The following is a 10167-nucleotide window of genomic DNA, read 5'->3' as shown; positions in this document are numbered from 1 at the left end:
AGGGTAAGTTTAAAATACAAATACCAATAAGGTCCCAATAAAACCAGCAAAGAAACAATAGTGAGTTTTACATGGACAAAACTTCTTTCATCTGCTCAAAATTCAAATAATTAAAATTATGATCTGATGCACTCTTTTCATGGACACTATAAACATTGATCCAATTAGGACTTGCGTGTTCATGCATCACACTTTCGATTGGAACAAATCATTTCAACATGCACAGATTGACCAATGGAAGCTGTAGAAACTTCCGTGTCAACAAAATATCTTCCATCCATTGCAACTTTAAACGTTAGCATTATTTGGTGTATTTTTCCAGTTTGTGCTGTTATGTTGAGTTAACACTTCCTAATGGAGTCGCAATGTATCCTAGTGTTGATTTTTAAGACATAAGGCCAGATGTAAATTCCTCTGCATGCGACAATGAGCCGACGGAGATGGTGGCTTCCGGATATAACAGACATGACAGTTTGTTCTGAAATTTCACAATAAGTGTTTTGCTGCTCTCCGATCAGATTATCAACAAACGTAAACCACTTCTCTTGATTGAAATGGCCTTGATTTGGTCAAAATATTCATAATGAGGTGTGTACATGAAATATTTTTGTTCCGATTAGGCGGCATGTGTACATAAAATATTTTTATTCTGATTAGCCTTTTAGAAAGGCCCAGACAAGTCACAAGTGGTTGAGGGCGCTGATTGGAAGACAAGTGAGAAGAGGTGGACGCCACCTCACGAGACAGGGCAGGGACCACAAATAAGACACCAAACCAAAGTACCGGTCGAGACAGTATGTGTTGATGTTGACAAATGAAGTGAAATTCAAGATACTTCTCAGACTGTGTGTTATCATGTGGCGTAAATGTTAAGATTGCCCTGCAGCCACATGGCGCAGCGCAGGGGTTGTGCCATCCATTTCACATGCTTGACTACAGCAGCAGTACAAGTGGTGGGGAAGGATGGAGAGAGAGGGAGGGGGTTGGTGGATTTTGGTTGGGTATCTGTTTGGAAGATGTGGCGGAAGGGAGGAGGATTACCAGTAAATGCTGATTAGCTGACAGCTTAACTACACGCTGTGTTTTCCGTCTCATCATGAGCACATGACCCGGGGCTGATTGAGAGGAAATGAAATGCTATTTTTGTGTTTTTTTCTCATTTGTCAAGAGAGAGGAAGAGAGCAAGAAAGTGCTTAACGGGGATTAATATTCACTTCACATCAAAATGTCCCACAGAATAATTAGCGGCTGTTGTCAATTTTGTATACTCAAGGGGGAAAAATACAAATAATGTACTACTTATATTCCATTATTTTTATGTACACTTTTGTTTTTATCGTAGAGCCCCCTGAATACCATGTGATTACTACATAAGTCTCATATTTGTGATTAGTTTATATAAATACTGTCTTGGCTCGACAGTAAGTATGAGTCAGTGCATCCAAAAGGACTGTTTTGATAAGGCTGTCATGCATTTCATCGCCCCTGTGCGTTTTTCCCCAAGATGGATGTGATTGTGGCTTGGCGGTGAGTGTCGTGCTTGCGGATGAATGGCAGTGGCCGCTCTGTGTTTTCTGGTTCATTGCCTGAAAATGACTGCGCTAGTGTCACTGTCAACAAGGAAGAAGAGAGAGGATTTTCATCTTTTCCTTCCACACTCTGCTCCAGCATGCCGGTGCTCTGTCTTTTCTCCACTCCTCAGCCTCAACAAGCCTGCCAGGCCTTCCTTTCCATGTCTCAGTTTTCTTTCTCTGAGTAGGGAGCGTTCCCCCCCACCCGTCCATGCCATTGCTTTCCTGGAGCTTCTGGAATGGGGGATGGGAAAGAGGGGAGGGGAGGTGGTGAGGGGAGGAGGAGGCAGGACTGAAGAGATAGTCTGCCAGGCTTGCGGGGAGGCGGTGGAATTCTGCAGGTTGCCACGGTGAGCTAGTCGATATCATATTGAGTCACTTAGCTGCCAAATGAACGAACCTTTTCTCTGCCCTCCGTGCAGAGGGGATTGTGTCTGTGTACACCTCTCACCCAGGCTACTGTTTCTGTCGCACCACATAGTATATACAGCCTGCGTATTATGAAATAAGGTTGGGCAGCTATTTAAATTTGAAATGACAACCTTTGTGGCAAATGTCATTAGCTAGATTAGAGTTTGATGTTGATGAATTTTGTCAGTGGGAGGCATTTCCGTCACGCCCACTGGCCACTTTGGCACATTGAGTTTTATGTGGATATGTATGTACAGTGGAATATTTAGGTTTTGGTACGCATATTTGCCAATTCCATGATTTAAATCTATTTTTTATTTTTATAAACATTTTTTTTTTTTTTTAAGTCTTTACCATACATTTGTGGAAAACATACTGAATATTTCTCAGCATATTTGGAAGAGTTCCGTATCCTTCGTGAATAGAGGGGTCCACTGTATATTAAATTGCTGTTTTCTCAAACGGCATCTGTAATAATAAACCAAATATAATGCGACATTATGACACTGCACGCACCTCCTGTGCTCATTAGGCCTTTAGTGAACCATTTTGCTGAATTGACTACTGAAAGACAATCAGAAACAATGATAAGATGAAGGTTTTTTTGGTGTTTACAAAAAACAACTTAAAACAATTATGGACCATGAAATGTCCCTAGGTCATAAAGTATGCATTGAGACTAAAGGCGTGATAATTACTGGTCCCATCTTTGACCATCTAATGTGGTGGTGAAGTCTCAGGGCTCTCATGAAGTCGCTCAGGTTTGACATGCTGAAAATGCTGTTCCAGAAACTTGTATACATTCTTTGTGCAAGAAGGTTAAACTTTCACTGATTACATATGTGAGTAGGTATTATGTTAAACTTATTTTAATAAACTAACATTGCAATTGTTAATTAATGGATGAAGTCTGGAGCTTTGTATTAAAAAATGCTTTATACTTAAAAATAAATGCTAGCTAATGTTGTCTTTACATTCTGAAACAAACAAGCCTTCAGTCTCTACCTTTTACGTTTGTGAGAAAGCTTGATTAGTTTTAACATGACTCAATCTATGTCTAAGATGGAAGAGGTGATAGGTGTAAAAGTTGGAAGTAAGAGAAACTAACATGGCTGTTAGTTAGTGTTTTATATTGCTAAGGCCCAAAAGAAATAAATTAAAATAGCTCAAATAAGGCGCGGCACATCCACGGATGCTCACACAAACAGACAACAGGAATGTGACAATTTTATGAGGACATGAATATGAAATCAATAATTCCATTGATTTTTTTTTTTTTAATTTAGAATGAGGCCTCAAAACAGCTTTTCTGCTGATTGTCAAAAACTGCTGTGTCATTATTGCTTCGTCACAGACCCATTATAGAGGCACTTATTGTGTGGTGAAACATTTATTTATTTATTATTTATTGCCAAACTAAGTTGCAGCCTTGAGAGTGCTGTACATGCTCTGAGAGTTGTTGCTAAGTGCACACCCATTCATTTCATTTCCCTTTTCTGTTATGATGTTCAAAGCGTCATTGAGCTTGCCAATTTCTGAAGATTCTAAACAGCCAAACTAAAAACATGGCCACTAGTCTCAGAAAAATACTCTGACTGACTCAGTAAAATGCCCTTTCTCATCATTTGCTGTACATCAGGAAGCGCAAGGTAGAAAATATGACTCATATTTCACAACATGAAAGCCACCACGAAGGATGAAAAGCTCAGCGACAAAAACAAGACGAAAATTATGTTTTGCATTTTCTTTTTTTTTAACGTTTTTCTCCTGGTGGAAAGTGGGACAACATGGTTTCTTCAGGACAGTGCAGCTTTGAAATTGTGTTCATTATTGTTTGGCGGAAGCTTTGATTAAACTCAGACACAAAAGGCCCTCATGTTTCTTCATCTCCTGCGTCATCATCATATTTTATTAATACTCTATTTAAAAGCCCTTTGTCTGTCACGGGGAGCAGTGAGTGTATATGCTAAATACGCAAGCAGCACTGCATGCATGACAGCGAGAGGGAGCCTGCTTGCTAATGTCATGCAAATTACAAGCTGCAGGCCCGCGTTGTGGGAACAAGGCCATTGATTGGAGCACCTTGCACTGTTGCTGAGCACCCCTCAATAGTGTCATGTGGGGGAGCAAATATGCTTATTGTGTGGTCATTTTCATTTTTCAAGAGGTTGTTACATGGTGTGAGGAAACAGGCCTTAGGTGAGAGAGGGAGCGACGTGACAGTAATCTAAAGTCAGTATTGTTTAGACGTGTGAAATAAAGAAAATAAAGAAAGAAAGAAAGAACATAAGCACATAATCGAAATGCCCACATGACACATATATAAACAGTCCACATCCGTGAAAAACAAAGTCAACTCTATTCCTCTTTGCAAAACAGCTCAATTGGAGTCACATGTTTCCTCGTTTGAATGACTGCGATAACACAATCTGATTTATACACTGCTACAGAGTTACATTGATTCCCATCTGCAAACTGTGCAATCTTTCCAGCTTTGTCTTTCAAAGGAATATCATGTTGATTTTATGTTCATTTTATATATCCTCCGTGATATGGACTAAATACATAATCCTTGATAAAGCAATAGAATAGTTTCATCTTTTAAAAAGCTCAAAATATGGACAAAAGCATTACACTTAGTGACTCTGTACTCCTCGGTGCTGAAGAGACGACATGAGTGGAGAAGGCTGGGAAAAAATAAAATAATAATAAACAGCTGACCTGATCCAGAGGTAGGTTTTTATTGACACCATTTTTTTTTCTGAAAACATTCTCTTCCCCAACTGACAATGACATTCTTTTGTTTCAATGGCATATCTTCACCCACTCGGCACAAAACACCTTCTGTTATGTGAAGTTATTTTGAGTCACTAAATTAATGTAATGATAAATAAATACCTAAAGATACGTTTATAATCTTCTATTGCCATTTACAGACTGTGTCTCCATGCATTTGCCATTGTTGAATGATGTCACATGTAGTCCGTCAGTGAACCTTTCCCCATGCAATTTGGACCTCCCAGTTCAAAGATGGCAGTTTAGTGCACGTTTCTTAGTTCAAAGTACAAAAAAAAAAGTCAGAATTCCCACTTCCTTCGAATGCAGCATGACCTTCTGGACCGGGGTTTCACCATCTCTGCATTTTAGTGTAATGAGAATTTGTCATTTTAGGGTGGTACACAATTAGACCACCTACAAAGTGTTGCAAGCCCCAAGATGCTATCCTGTTATAAGCTTCATACTGCAAGCAGATCATAATACAGCAGGACAGGTTGCTACAACTTTTAACGCAATAGAGATTTTTCAGCAGCAAATTAAGCAGTGCCGCGCTCCCAGTGCCCTCTTTTCAGCAGGCTAGTCTCTGCTCTGCTGGTATTAATCACCTTCACTCACAGCCTTGCCCTCATCGCTCTCTCCTCACCCACAGTATTCAACTTGACCTTTTCCTCCTCTTGGACACGTCCACTCACAACCCAGGAGCCTTTTGATATGTGGGAACATTTTCTTTAACCAGACATCTCGCACCCTTGGTAACACCTTAGACCAGAGGATGAGCTTGAGAGGAGTGAGGGAGGTCCGAGAAAGTGAGAGGAGAAAAAAATAACAGTGTAGTGTGAAAAAACAAGATACAGGGAATGAGGAGAGCTTGTTTTGAAATATCATATACATGCTATATAACGTTCCTGAGGTATTGGATCAGGATGTTTGGTGTGTATAATTTGAAATGTACGTAATTCTCTTCCACACATCTTTATTTTTTTGCATTTTAAAACCTTTGTTTAAACTTTCTTTTTTCTCATTCTTGGTCCTACCCATTTGCTTGGTCGACACAAATGGGCTTGAGCGACTGAGAGAGAAAGTACTGAATAGCATTAGATCTTTTTAAACACACATTAGAGTGAGAGACGGTGAGAAGAATTTGATTAGATTCAGAGGGAGGTTTTTGAATTACGCTTGAATTTCATTGTGAGTAAAGGAGCTGGAGACAGATAAGAGCGCTCGGGGTGAAGGAGGGAGATTTGGAGCATTAAGGCTAAATTAGCAGGAGTGGGCCTGAGAAAAATTAGATTGGATTCAGAAGCTGAGTGCGGAGCATAAAAAGAGCATTATCCTTCAGATCTGTGGAAAGTCGGATGAGGAAAAAGTTATAGTGGGTGAGATGAGAAATGGGATGGAATTTTTTTGGAATGGAATCAAGACAAAGCTCTATCGTGACACCTTGACGCGAGTGCCTCAAATTAGATTTTTTTTTCGAGGTACGAGCCTTTGCATGGAGAATTTACTTGCTTTGTGTTTCAGGGTAAAGTTTGACTTATGAGCGTGCTTCAGATATGAGAGTGAAATGAAAATGAAAAAAAAAAAAGGAAACCCGCTGTCGGCAAGGCACTTTTAGTCACTGAATGGAGCAGTCAAACACATGCAAAATGAAAACAAGCAAACACCGAAACTGCATTGTGAAGCCCAAAGCAACTGGTTTATGAGGCCCCGCCTCCTTAAAAGCAATATAATCACCGGAACACTAGAGTGTGTTTGAGTGGTTTTATATCTCTATTTAATGATCAAGTTCAATTACTGTTTATTTAAAAACAAGTGTGGTAGATTTCCTTCTTTAGAAAAGGGCTGAAAAGGTTTAACGCCACTTCATTTAAATATGTGAGTAAAGTTATGAGCTTGTAACATGAATTAAACTCGGAAATCAAGGTACCTCTGCACAGCCAAATGCAGCCTAGTCTGTGTCCCGTCACCTATTCCTGTGTTCTCAATAGGTTTTATGGAGCTCATAAATAGTCCCCAGTGGCGTCATCTACACAGAAAAGACAACAGAAGCCACACTGCCTCTGTCTTACTTGAATGGTCTCGACTCTGAAGTGTGTTAGAATCTCCAAAAGATCATTAAAACCCAACGGCTCCCTTTTGACACACACGTCATCCCGTGCCCCCAACCCACAATATAATGTGGCAATCATGTTTAAACAACACTGTGTTTGGTGACGGCACACTCCCCACAGGCCCTGAACAGGTTGTCATTAATGGCTCATTACCTCCAGCAAGGAGATTATAATTTCATCGCCTTAATTTTGGTCAATTAGCAAGATAATGCGAAAGCCACTACTAGACAAACAAACAACAAGCAAGCAAATAAACAAACAACGAATCAGCTTAAATAAATGCTGACCTCCCAGGAGGAACCCATGCAATGTAGGTCTCAATCAAAGATTTTTATTTTTACATTTCAAATGTATTTTTCAACGTTTTCGCCAAAATCTGTCATTAACAGGACATATAGTGAATGGGACATCAGCAGCAGGTACACATTCACATTTGGTTATGAGCCAAATGAAGATTGCTGGCCTTGATGGAGGTCTTTACTGTACTGCAAGGATGGGCAACTTGCATGATAGAGTGGACCACAGTTTTTCCAGTAGCGCGTCTGGCTGCATTATTGGACTTAACATTTCTAACCAGATATATAACAAAACCGTAATTTATACATTTATAGGTAGATACATTTTAAATAAGTACAAAATGCGGGCATAAATTGTGTGTTCATTTTAATTAAACCAATGTACAGAACAAAATGTTATCTATTTTAATTTTCTAATGCATATAAAAAAATATCTACTAACATTTGAAGGGTTTGAACTGCTGATCAGCAAACCAACATTAAGAATTCCTTTTGTACATTCATTTTGTAAAAAAGTATTATAATATTGTACTATTTGTCCTGCAAATTATTCAGAATCCTCAAATTATTAAATTGTCGGAATGTACGTCCTTGATGCATCCACTCTGAATCGCACATCCGTCATCAGGTACAGCAGTCGCTGTCATACACATTTGTAACACTATTAAGCATGTTTCAGGCAAAAACATTATTTTTATTTATATAGTATAATACTGACCATAATTTTAAGAGGGTGGCGATGCATATGTAAAAAACTCAGGACAAACCAGAGCTGTTTCTGCTTCATCATAAGAGTCTGTTCATGTCACATCGATGTACTGTACATTAATACAATTTGTATTCATTATTTTTAATACATCTTTTTTATTACATCACATCATGGTTATAAACATAATAAATGAAACCTTTCATCTCACTTTACAAACATACAATTGAGGTAATGGCCACTTTGAAAATCTCGAATCTTTTAAAATAGTAAATCTGGGTCATCGTTGTTCTCAGGTTTGATCAGCTGAATTAAAAACTCAAGACAGACCAGTAACTTGAGGCTCTTTCAGTGTGGTATTCCACTCAAAGTATAAGACTTCCTTTTGAGACTTCAGTGTCTCCTACAAAGGAGCCATATTCTGTGATTCACTTGCCATGGAGTCAAGGCTGAAGAGCGATCCAGAAATTCTTGGCACAAACCTAAAAACATCGCTCAAGTCTGGAATGAGCTACTCACATGAGAATTTAGGTGTTTAAAATTGAATCTAGTGTACATGCTATGACACTGATTTAATAACTTCTCTGTATTTCATCTGCATTCTCATATTTTGTCTTAAAATGCTTCTCTTCTGTAGGCTCTGTTAAAAATTCACACGTGGTAAAACACTTTCAGTAATGCATCTCGGTGGTTTTGTGATGTTCATATCAAATTAGAAAATAATGATTTTCATGTTTGGCTTTCTTTTGGAGTAGAATTTTGGACAGAATGGACTGCAGCTGCACATTTGACCTTGGAAATGTAGCTATATCTCTGCATGAAAGAAAGGCAGCAATATGAAACTTTTGACCTCTTTTCTTCAGTATTTTCTGCCTCACTTTGCGCTTTTTTTATTCAGCAATTTAACGTGATCAGCAAAACTAAATACAGCTGAAACTCCATTTTATGCACTTTGATTCTATGCGACTTTCTGTCAATTGTGGTTTGGTCATGGATCACAATTTATGAAGGTATAAAGACAGTATGAAGCTAAATGACTAGCCATTAAGCTTAGCACGAATGATTTAATTTTCGTGACTAATTTAAATGTGTTTGGACTTCTTGAATGACATCTATGTTAACTGTTTTGCAAAAAAGGTGGGAGAACCAAACCAAAGAGAATAGATTGAAGAGTTCTTATTCGCCATGTTTGAGCGTGCCAAACAAGCATGAGGTGTTTTCTGCTCTGCTGAGATGGTGATGATGAAGACTGTGGGGTTCCTAGTTTCTTCAAATAGGTCAAAGCAATCAATAAAAACAGTAATTCTCAGTTGTTTTATGACTCACTGTCCCAGTAAACTTCAACTGGGGGTAACAAATCAAAAGCTTGAGTTAATCACACCTTGCCTTTTTGTTTGAAAACTGTGTGTGTGTGTGTGTGTGTGTGTGTGTGTGTGTGCGTGTGTGTGTGAGCGCGTCTGCATGTACATAATGTGTTTGCGTTATCAGCACTGGAGAGTTTCACTGCCTGTGCTAAAACGATCCCACCACAAAAATGTTTTGATCGCTTGCCTCACATGGTTAAGCATTCATCATTTCACACTGTGCTCCTTTTGAGTGCAACCCAAGGACAAAAAAAACACACGCACACACACAGCAATGTGAGTAAAAGAGAGTTCAAGATAGTTGTTTGAATGGCATTGCTAACTCTTTATCTTTAGACATATATTTATAAATAGATATTATTTTTTCTATTGACTTGATTTGCACTTAAAATGTCATTCATGTTTATTCCATATAATTCTCTGGCTTCACCGCACAGCAAGGGGAAATCCTTCAGTATCCATAATTCACTCTTCACGGCTCTTGTCCCTCCCTCGTCTATCACTATTTCTCCCTCTGTAGGCCTCGTTCTATGAGTCTGGGCGTGTTTGTGTGTGTGCACTTTGTACGTGCGTGCACGTGCGTTTACAAGAAAGAAATCAAGAGAGTGAGTGATCAGAATACAGATGCAGGTTCAGATAGCAGTCCAAACAAACACGTGTATTTCCACCTTTGCACATACACACAATCTCACATTCCCTTGTGAAAGTAGTTACCAATTTTAATGATTCAGTATGCAAAGCAGAGCAAAATTGAAATGCTGAGAGCACATGAGCACCAGCCATATATCAAAGAGACTTCTGTGGCACACAAATCAAATTGCATGCAAACCCAACCATCTGGCTGAGTAAGCCAACGGGGATCAAATAAATGTGGAAATGTTCTCCAAATGTTTTGTTTAAATTCAGGTATTTTTTTTTAAATACTAAAAT

The sequence above is a fragment of the Syngnathus floridae genome, chromosome 4, assembly GCF_059516105.1.
Source record: "Syngnathus floridae isolate MCC-2025c chromosome 4, RoL_Sflo_1.0, whole genome shotgun sequence".
NCBI lineage: Eukaryota > Metazoa > Chordata > Actinopteri > Syngnathiformes > Syngnathidae > Syngnathus > Syngnathus floridae.
Note: the sequence above shows the minus strand (reverse complement) of the source record.